The sequence below is a fragment of the Rattus norvegicus genome, chromosome 14 (assembly GCF_036323735.1).
Source record: "Rattus norvegicus strain BN/NHsdMcwi chromosome 14, GRCr8, whole genome shotgun sequence".
Taxonomy (NCBI): Eukaryota; Metazoa; Chordata; class Mammalia; order Rodentia; family Muridae; genus Rattus; species Rattus norvegicus.
Window position 1 is genome coordinate 81,130,295 of NC_086032.1, and position 6,631 is coordinate 81,136,925.

Sequence of the window (6,631 nt, forward strand, 5' to 3'; positions counted from 1 at the left end):
GATCCTCCCTTCGCAAAACTGAAGAGGATGAAAACCTGGGCAATGTGCTGGCAGCCCGACACAACGCCATGACAAATCAGGCACGAGTACACCCTGTGTATCTGGGCTTTGGTTCCAGAGTTGCAACACCAGTGAAAGCAGGCTTCCCAGAGACAAGAGCTGAACCATCAAAAACCACCACAGGAAACTGGAGAGATGGCTCAGCAGTTAGAGACTTGTTGGTCTTCCAAAGATCTAGGTAGAGTTTCAAGCACCAACATGGTGGCTCCCAACGTAACTCCAGTCCCAGAGATCTAATAATGCCCTCTCTGGGCACACACGTGATGCATGTACAAACACGCAGTCGAAACAGCCATACACAAAATAAAATCTAACAAAACAAATAAACAACAATAAAAATTTTTTTAAAACAGCACTAAACCTCCAGAAATAAGTCAGGATGTTAAATGAGATGGGCAGCATGACAAAGGGTTGACTAGAGGACAGTACAGAAGGACAGAGAATGCTCTAGACCTAGAGATTCTTCTGAGTACCAGGAACACCAGGTGAGTTCTTGGGTACTTTCCAAAAGAAAGACACCAAAGCCTCCTTTCAGAAAGAACAAAGGCAGGTCACAAGCTAGGCCCTTCTCCACTCTCATTGGCGGACAATGTAAAAATGGGGCCAGTAATTACCAATTCTCATACTGTAATTACCATAGTATCTGGGCCCCTCTCCTCTTTAGCTTTCCAGTCTGTCAAAACCACATCAGAGGTCCAAAAGATGGCTCAGCAGGTAAAGGTGCTTGCCACCAAGTCTGACAACCTGAGTCTGATTACTGCAGCCCACAGAGCAAACAGAACTCCTGAGAACTCCTGCTGACTGTCCTCTAGTGGATACATGCACACACCATGGCATGAATCTAAACATGGGCACATACATGCACGCACACACGCGCACACACACACACACACACACACACACCACACACAACACACGAGTAAATTTAACTTAAAAACACATACACATCAGCTCCTACTCTTGCATCTGTCCTCTATTCCTACCCCGACCTCTCATTTATCTAGTACTCTATTCTAGTCCTGATCTACAGGCCTCCTCACTGACCTCTTGCACCAGTCCTTGTTTCTCCTCTTTCTCAAGTATGTTCACACAACCTCCTTCATCAACCGCACTCCATCATCATACAAGCACCGAATGACGGTTTACCAGTGTGTATCTGCCAGTCTTCGGATATCATTTTAGTTACTGAGGATAAAAACTAAAAGACGAAATCCCCATCTACAGCTATCTCAATGGAGACAGGAAGGACAAACAAATAAAACACACAGAGCTATGGAGAAAATGCTAAGACTGAATGAAATGCCAAAAAAGTGTGTTTCTTTTTTGAGAAAGGGTCTCACTATGTAGGCCTGACTGGTCTAGACCTCACTAAATAGGCCTAGCTGGTCTTGAACTCAAAGACCCTCCTACCTTTGCCTCCCAAGTGGTGGGATTAAAGGAATGAGCCACCATACCCAGGACCAAGGGAATATTTTTAACTAGTAAAGTGGGTAAAAACCTCTGAGAAATAAAAATCAAGTCACACACTTAGAGAATACTACAGACTAAGGCACAGTGGGACTAGGGTTCAGGGCAAGCAAGAGGTATAGCTAAAACAGATAATAATAGGAAAAGATGAGGGAAGTCACAAATACTGAAATCTTACCTACACGAGCCTTCCAAAACAGGGTACTTCCAAAACAGAGGCTTCCTGTATGAGGTTCAAGGTAAGACATAATTGAAAGAAGAGTGAGTCCACGCTTACGTGGCAGAGCATGTATAAAGTGGAAAAGAGGAATAAAAATTAACCATGCAGGGGCTGGAGAGATGGCTCAGTGGTTAAGAGCACTGACTGCTCTTCCAGAGGTCCTGAGTTCAAATCCCTGCAACCATCTATAGTGGGATCTGTTGCCCTCTTCTGGTGTGTGTGAGGACAGTGACAATGTATTTATATATAATACATTTTAAAAAAAAATTAATCATGCAAAGGGGAAACATGGCCAAAAGAAGATGGGGCTGACACAATGGCTAAGCAAATAAAAGCCTGGGGCCCTGAGTTCAAATCCTAGAACTCACAACAAAAGAAGTCCTGGAAATTGTTTACTGACCTCTACCTGTACATGGACTTTCACACTTGTGCACACATACACAGACAAATAAATAAAAGACAGATGTGGGACCAAAGAAATTACACAGTGGTTAAGAGGGCCTGCTGCTCTTCAAGTGGGCCTCAGTTTGATTCCCAAAACCCGTGTTGCGAATCACTTCTAACTCCAGCGCCAGAGGGTCAGATGCTTTCTTCTGGCCTTGTTGAGCACTGGCACACACTTTATCATTGAGCAAGGAGAGATCAAAGACAGCTACAAGAAGTCAAACCATAACTACAAGGACCTTCCAAAACTGGCAGGAACCACGGGGCTTGGCTTCTGCCATAAAGCTCAAGCTAAGATGCACTTAAATGGGGCCTCAGTTCAACTCTTTCTCTTGCTGAATATTCAGCTTTCTCCAACTTTTCTATTCCAAAAATGGGTTGCTTACCCTAAAGCATGTCCACTTAATAGTACGTAACTGAACTTCTGATCTGAAAAAGTGAAACGCAGAAACCAGGGTGCCCAAAACTAACAGAATACCACTTTCAAGAATTTACCCAAAAAAAAAAAAAAAAAAAAAAAAAAAAAAAAAAAAGAATTTACCCAGAAGATGAAAAAACCCATTACAAAGTTGTATGCTGTGCTATATAGAACAATCAGTGGCCCATACCCAACAACAACCTGTACAAAAGCCTGGAGTGAAGACAAATCGCCACAAATTTGGGAAGACAGATACTCTGGTTATACTGACCCAAGAGAAAGAGAGTGCAACCAGGGGTCTACAATACTTACATAAAAGTTGTATGTATTCTATAGTCTTGAGCAATTTGCCAGAAAATAAAACACAATATTGGAATATGTAAACATAAGGACTTGTCTTCAAGCTAAAGGCATAGCTCAGCAGTTGAGAGTTTGCCTAATGCTCAAGGTCTAGGGCTCAGTCTGCAACCGAGACACATGACACCTGGGCATAGCCCTTCATGCTTCCAATCTCAGAACTATGAGGATTGCTCAAAGTTCAAGGCCATCCTAGTCTGCACAGTAAGTTCTAGGCAGTCACAGTGACTTACCAAGACCTTGTCTCAAAAAAAAATAAATAAATAAATAAATAAATAAATATAAATCTGTTTTAAATTATCACTAATTAAAATACTCAAAGTTATTTGATGGGTTAAAAATAATAAATTCAAATTATATTCATGAGCTCATTTTAGCACAATGTTTTTACATGTGCTATTACTTGGTAAGGAGATTCAGTCCCTACAGCTCATATAGGATGTATTTAACTAGTGCTTCCTATCTTCTCACCAACACTTCTTAGTCTAATTCCATCTACATTCATGGTTTACACTGAATTGTCAAAACTGTAAAAAAGGAAGTAACTAATTAGTTCTCATTCTGCCGTGTGAGTAAACCTTTTTAAGCCTGAGTACTTCTTGGAAGGATGTTTGAATAGATGAAAGGCTAGACTCCTCCCTTAAGTCACCCACGGGGTCTCTAATGCCTGACTCATTCTGCAGTTCTGACTTAAGTCTTCTTTTGGTTCCTCACATTCTGCAGGCAGTGGCTTAACAGTCCTGTACAGCTTGGTTGCACTAAAATAACCTAGTAATCTCACTTGTACTTATACTGTCTTTCTCGTTGTCTCCACAAACTTCAAATTATACTAGTTTATAACATTACAATGAACATATCACATCTGTGAACACATGACAATTGGCCATTATATTTTTTTAAATTCACTATATGTTGACCCTTAGAATCAGAGGCCAAAAGTCGGGAGGATTTTTGTTCTGAATATGTAAAAGTTATTCACAAAAGCTTACACAAATTCACAAGCAAATATTAAATCCACAAACTATGAGCCATCAAACCAAAAATGAAGGCTGCTGGGCAGAGAAGAAAATGGAAGGAAAGAAAAGGAAATGACTCAAAAGTAATCGAATGTATAAGGTGTGAACCCTCTTCATCTCTAGCCAACAGTTATGATTTGAACTCTGAGTACTAGGGAATGGGAGAACACATAGAAAGCTGTGTTTACAGGACTTGCTCTCTCCATGCTACTCTGTGTGTCTGTGTGTGTGTGTGTGTGTGTGTGTGTGTCTGTCTGTCTGTCTGTCTGTCTCTGTCTATCTGTGTCTGTCTGTCTGTCTGCCTGTCTCTATCTGTGTGTGTACACCAGAACTTAAAACATGGAAAATATGCCAGTTAAAAGTCTCAGTTTCCAAAATGAGTTGTTTCCTAACTTACTTTCTACGGTGATATCTTATTTCAAATACATAAAATAGAAACAACATCTTCGAATTTAGTTCCTTTAAAAGTCAAGGCCTTCAAAGTCTGAGATTAAACTAGCAGTACTTAGGAACTTCTCTAACCTAATTCTGAACTCGCTCAGTATCGAACTGGTCTCTTTATGGGTTCCGTTATAAAAGACACCCTCCCCCCATTATCTACCTGAAAATGATTCCCGTCAGAACATCCGATTTCATACCGTTTCGTCGTCAATGTCAAACCTCGTCCTGAGCTGAGAAGGGAGAAAAGCTCAGTGTTGCAACCGGTCCTATGCAACAATCTCATCCATTTTCTTGTCACCAAAACTCAAACCAAACATCTTTTAAATGCCGAGATTTAAAACCAAAGCAGTAGCCAGCCGCTTGGTCGTCACGGTCCGGCTCGCCGCGCCCTGCGCCTTCTAGGCTGAGAGCTGCATCCCGAGCGAGGGAGCGCGCCCTGTGAGGCGCGGCCACAGCCCCGGGCGGGTCCGCGGGTCCAGCTTGCCTCGTCTCCACCTGCGAGGCCCCGCAAGGGCCGGCGACCGCGGCGCTGCGCTGACCAACGGCCGGCGTCCCGAGTGTCAACGCCGGACGCTTCCGCACACAAAAAGCGCCTCTCGGTCCACCCGGCCGCCCCTCCCACCGTGCCACCCGGCCCCGCGCCCCGCGCCGCACAAAGGCTCGCTCGGCCCGCTGGGCGCCCCGGGAACAAAGGCGGCCGCCCGCCGGCCGGGCACAGGTGCAGCCCCGGCCAGCGGGCCCAACATGGCCGCGCGCCCGCCGCCCCGTTAGCCGTCGCCGGCCGTGCGCGTCCGACCGGCACTTCAGGCCGCGTCTTCCCAGCCTCCCGAGATCCTCCACCCTCGCCTCAGGCCGCACATCCTCCGCTGGCCTGGCCCGGGCACCGGGCCCTCAGCCCCTCAAGCCGCCCCTCAGCCCTCGGGCCTCGATCTCCCGGCCTCCCGGCCCGGCCTCCCTTCCCCAGCCAGCGGTTAGTTCCCGCGGCGGTTGGCCGGCGGCCCCAGTGACCTGCGCAGCGTCGCATCCTCCGGCTGCTGTCCGGCAGCGGCTGTCCGGCGGCGGCGGCGGCGGCGGCGGCGGTGGCAGCGGGCGCGAGGCCGCGGAGGGCAGGGAAACAGGAGGGGGCGGCGGCGGCAGCGGCGGGCGCAGCGCGGCCAGGCCGAGGCTCTCCGCGCGCGGCGCCGACCCCGCCCCCGCGCCTCCCGCCCGCCGCCGCCGCCGCCGGGGCCGCCGCCGCCCCCAGAAGCCGCGGGAAAAGTGCGCTCCGCTGATTGGCTGCCGCCTCAAAGCGCCCGCGGACCGGGCTTTTCAAATCCGCGCCGGGGCCGCGCGCGGAGAGCGGCAGGCGGCGAGCGGTAGGGCGCGCGGGGTAGGCAGCGATCCCGAGCGCGGGTGTTGGGGAGCCCGGCGCGCGCCCGCTCCGCTCGCCTCCCGCTCCCGCTCCCGCTCCTCGAGCGGCGCGCGGGCGGCGGCCAGCTCCGCAACCGCGGCGAGCCACGGCGCGGTGACGTCACACCCACCGCCCAATCGCCGCGCGCGGCCCCGGAGCCCGGCGTGGGCGCGGACGCGGGCACACGGCCTCAGGCAGCTGAGGAGCGCGGGAGGCCGCGGCCCCGCCCAGCGTCCGGGCCTCGAGCTCCAGCGGCTGGCGGGAGCAGCTCGTGGCGCGCCGGAGCCTGCCCGCCTCCGTGCGTGGACAGCTGGACACGGCGGCGCGGAGTCGTCTGCAGGCGGGGCGCGCGTCACTGATAGCGTTCGCTGGGCGCTCCAGGTTCTGAGACGCCCGGTCGGGCGGGCTGTCAACCACCGGAGAGAATCACTTGTCAAAAATGAACCGCTTGGCGTCCTGGGAAGGCGTCGGGAGGCAGAGTCTCCAGAGATGCGTTGCTACAGCGGATCAGAACGCAGCCCCAGCGGGTCGGGGTAGCTTGCGTGCTTTGCGCGGAGCGCGTCCGCGTGACGCAGAGTCGGAGAAGTGTGATTAGAGACGGGAGAAGGGCGGTGGTCCTGGGAGGTCCAACTCGCTTTTTGCGAGTTAGGTCTCTAGCCTTTCGGGAGGCCAGGACTCTGGGCCTTATCTCCTGGAGTTTTCTAGAATGAGCCAGCCGCAGAATGTTCTCAGCCCCTGAGGACAGCTCCCAGAAGCATCAGAGCGTGGGACTGAGGCGGGCTCCCTTTCGGATCACTGGCTGCTGGTTGCCCACTGCT

General features: G+C 50.4%; 1 protein-coding gene across 20 annotated transcripts in view; it reads right to left on the minus strand.

Moving 5' to 3' along the window:
- Positions 1-5,572, minus strand: part of Nsd2 (nuclear receptor binding SET domain protein 2) — a 78,140-nt gene extending 72,568 nt beyond the window's left edge. For 5 of the 20 annotated variants that reach the window (XM_039092437.2, XM_039092431.2, XM_039092435.2 and 2 more), the window contains exons 1-3: positions 5,432-5,572; positions 4,584-4,653; positions 1,706-1,750 (exon numbers count right to left, since the gene is read on the minus strand). The gene's annotated coding sequence lies outside the window, so the exon portion shown is untranslated. Of the gene's footprint in view, positions 1-1,705; positions 1,751-4,583; positions 4,974-5,431 lie in introns of those variants that run through there. The other 15 variants (XM_039092433.2, XM_039092430.2, XM_039092436.2 and 12 more) reach the window with 6 other exon arrangements.
- Between the last annotated feature and the right edge of the window lie 1,059 nt (positions 5,573-6,631).